Consider the following 4487-nt stretch of genomic DNA (forward strand, 5'->3'; position numbering starts at 1 on the left):
ACCTTAGGTGTACGTGGCTGGCGCCTTAGCCGGTTGAGCTATAGGCGCCGAGCCTAAAATAAATACTTTTAAGTGTCTCTTTTTCTGCTCAATGTTTTTAAGAATTATCCAAGTTTATCATTCTTAGTTTATTTACTAGTTTATTTTTATTGTGGGAAATTATCCCATATTCACATTTTATTGAATCCATTTTCCTGTTGATGGGGTTTTTGGTTACTTTCAGTTTGGGGGCAAAAATAAATAATGTTGCTATAAACATTGTATACGTCTTTTGGTGCCCATATGAAAGTATTTCTGTTGGATATATACCTAGTAGTGTAACTACTGGGATATAGGGTATGTGTATGCTCAGCTAGGTAAATAATGTTGAACAATTTTCCAAAATATTTGTACTAATCTATATTCCTACCAGCAAGATATCAGCATTCCAGTTGCTTAGGATTATTGGTCTTTTGTGATTTTAGCCATTCTGGGTAATTGTGTCACATTGTGATTTTTAATCTGTATTTTTTTTTTTTTTTTTGCAGTTTTTGCAGTTTTTGGCCGGGTCTGGGTTTGAACCTGCCACCTCTGGCATATGGGGCCAATGCCCTACTCCTTTGAACCACACGTGCTGCCCAATCTGCATCTTTTTTAAAAACAATGGCAAATATACATAAGATTTACCATTTTTTTATTCTTTTACTTCATTTATTTTTTCTCTTAACAATTTTAAATAAATCATAACTGTGTACATTAATGCATTTACAGGGTACAATGTGCTGATTTTATATACAATTTGGAATGCTTACATCAAACTGGTTAACATAGCCTTCACCTCACTTACTTATTGTGTTAAGACATTTATACTCTAATAGATTTGACATATACCCAAAATTTACCATTTTAACCATTTTTAAGTGAACAGTTCAAGGGCATTAAATATGTTCACATTGTTATCAACTGTCACTACTATCCATCTGAAAAACTTTTAAACAACAATTCCCCATTCCTTTATCTTCCACACCCTGGTATTTTACTTTCTTTTCTTTTCCTTTTTTTTTTTAAGAGACAGAGTCTCACTCTGTCACCCTCAGTAGAGTGCTATGGCATTGCAGCTCACGCAACTTCCAGCTCTTGGGCTTAGGCGATTCTCTTGCCTCAGCCTCCCAAGTAGCTGGGACTACAGGCACCTGCCACAACACCTGGCAATTTTTTTTGGCAGTTTGGCCAGGGCCGGGTTTGAACTCGCCACCCTCAGTACATGGGGCTGGCGCCCTACCCACTGAGCCATAGGCGCTGCCCAATGACAGCCTTATTTCACTTATGATGTCCTCAGAGATCATCCATGTTGTAGCATGCAACAGAATTTCATTCCTTTTTACAGCTTAATAATATTCCATTATAAGCATGTACCACATTTCATCTATTCATCTGTTGGTGGACATTTAGGTTGTTTCTACTTTGTGGTTATTGTGAATGGTGATGCCATAAACAGTGATGATATCTATTCAATTCTGCTTTCACTTCTTTGGAGCACATATACAGAAGTAGAACTGCTGCATGGTGTGTTGGGGGCGGGACACAATTCTAAGAGGGACTTTACTTAACAAATGTAAGCAGTGTGACCTGGTTCTTTGTACCCTCAATGATTCCCTAACAACAACAACAACAAAAAAAAAAGAAGTAGAATTGGTGGGTCATATGATAATTCTGTTAATTTTTAGAGGAAATGCCATGCTGTTTTCCACAACAGCTGCACCATTTTACATTCCCACTGGCAATGCACAAGAGTTCCAACTTGGAGAAACTGAAACTCTTGTGCACTGCCAAGACATTTTTTTATGCTTATTGGCCATTTGGCTATCTTCATATGCGCAGTGGCCTTTCAAGTCTTTGGCTATGGGTTTTATTTTGGATGTCAGTCTTTCCCTTGTTGGTTTGTATGAGTTAATATTATACATTCTGGTTTTAAGTTTGTTTGTTATTGAGACAGAGTCTCACTATGTCGCCCTCAGTAGAGTGCCATGGTGTCACAGATCAAGCAACCTCAAGCTCGTGGGCATAGGTGATTCTCTTGCCTTAGCCTCCCAAGTAGCTGGGACTACAGGCGCCTGCCACAATGCCCAGCTATTTGTTGTTGTTGTTGTTGCTGTAGTTGTCATTGTTGTTTAGCAGGCCCGGGCTGGGTTCAAACTGGCCAGCCCAGGTGTATGTGGCTGGTGCCCTAACCACTGAGCTATGGGCGCTGAACCCATATATATTTTGATTATTGAGACCTTTGAATTTATAATCTTGCAAACAACTTCTCCGTGGCTTGCTTTACAGTCTTTTTTTTTAGAGACAGAGTCTCACTTTGTCGCTCTTGGTAGAGTGCTGTGGCGTCACAGATCACAGCAACCTCCAGCTCTTGGGCTTAGGCGATTCTCTTGCCTTAGGGTTAGGGTTATTTTTTTGTTGCAGTTTGTCCGGGGCCGGGTTTGAATCTTGGTATATGCTCACTGAGTCATAGGTACCGGCCCTGCTTTTCTAGTCTTATATTGTCTTAGAAGAAAAAAAAAGGAAACTTTTGACTTTCAAATAATTTTATTATTTTGTCTTTATTTATTTTTTTGACACAGGGCCTCAAGCTGTCACCCTGGGTACAGTGCCGTGGCATCTCAGCTCACAGCAACCTTCAACTCCTGGGCCTAAGTGATTCTCTTGCCTCAGCCTCCCAAGTAGCTGGGACTAAGGCACTTGCCACAATGCCCAGCTATTTTTTGGTTATAGTTGTCACTGTTGTTTAGCAGGCCCAGGCTGGATTCAAACCCACTCTGGTGTATGTGGTAGGTGCCTTAGCCTCTTGAGCTACCAGCACTGGGCCTCAAATAATTTTAGAATTAGAAACAATTTGCAAAAATAGTATTGACAGGTCCCATATATGCTTCACCCAGTTTATTCTAATGTTTACATCTTATAAAATCATGGCAATTATCAAAATTAAGAAATAAACACTAGTACAATATTATTAATGCAGACTTTATTTGGATTTCACCAGTTTTTCCAATAATGTTCTTATGTTCTTTTTTAGTTCTCGGATCCAATCCAGGATCCCACGTTACATTTGGCTGTCTTCCTTAGTCTCCTCCAATCTATGATAGTTCCTCAGCCTCTCCTTGTCTTTCATTTCATGCTCTTGATGATGTAATTGACTGAATCCTGGAATAAGGCTATTGGTTGATTGGATTAAAAAACCCTTATGTGTTATCTATTTATCTCATTTGATTAATTCTTAGCAAAATGGAGATATCAGATTTTGTATATTAATCAAGATAATAATTTTAAAAGTCACCTAATTCAATATCCTTCTTTTAAGGATAAAGATGTCAAGACCTAGAGAAATTAATTTACCCAAAGTCTTATAGTACTCCCTTTCCCACTCATTTTATTTGAAAAGTGATACTTTCTTCTCTGTAACTTCTGATAGACTTCTGGAGTGCTTTAAATGTTAAAGTGTTTAAGTGTTCAGAGACTCCCCTTTTTAATCAACATAAACTAAATATCTATCTCTATTTCCAGTAAGAGCTTAAAAAGGACTAAAGAGTACCTGATCTATTCTATTTTCTAAATTTTGTGGAACGAAGACATATTGCGCTTATATAGAAAGAAAAAAAAATAGAATAGAAATTTGTGGCAGACAGAATAATGTCTCCCATGTCTATGTCCTAATACTTCTTCCTTTGTAACAGTAGATGCAGTTATTGATTTGATGGCAATAAGATGAGTGAATCCACATCTAAGAGGTTCCCCTGCACACACGATGAATTATGAAACAGTGACATCAATTATGGAGGGGTGGGGTGGAAGGGCTGTAAGAGAACTGAAGAGCATGAAGAGACAACTGATTTATAGTAATTTAAAAATAGACAACTAGCAGCCACCAAAAGTTTCTAAGTAGGGCAGTAATCTCAACAGAATGAAGTGATAAAAATATACTTAGGGAAGATGACTTACTACTGTGTAACTGATACATTCAAGAGAGAATGTGGAAAAGAATTGAGCGCAATTTTAAGGTCAACCTTGAAGATCATTAAAGCCTGGATTTCCAGATTATGACCTTACAAATAAAAAAAGAGTACAAATTTGAGAAACCATATAAAGGAAGAACTAGAGAAATCTAGCCAAAGGACTGAGTAGAGTTGAAGGAGACAATAGTTCTTGCAATTTATGTGAGTAGCCATTTTCAACACAGCACAAATTCTATGTTTATAGAAACTTATTATCATTACTTTTTTTATATTTTTGATAATAACCACTATAATTATTTCTCCTTACCTGGCACTTTCATGCCAAAAAGTTTTGACTGCTTTCCAAAATACTCTGTCTTTTCACCTTTCCCCATGAAAGTCAAATAGGCAATATTCCAATGAGTTTCAAAACAAATCAATTAAGCATAACCATGATTAGCAAGCAGATCTTTTTGCATCCAAGGACAGGACATTGTATATTTAAGAAGCAAAAATATA

This window comes from Otolemur garnettii, unplaced genomic scaffold (genome assembly GCF_000181295.1).
Source record: "Otolemur garnettii isolate 467f Iridium unplaced genomic scaffold, OtoGar3 scaffold00037, whole genome shotgun sequence".
Taxonomy (NCBI): Eukaryota; Metazoa; Chordata; class Mammalia; order Primates; family Galagidae; genus Otolemur; species Otolemur garnettii.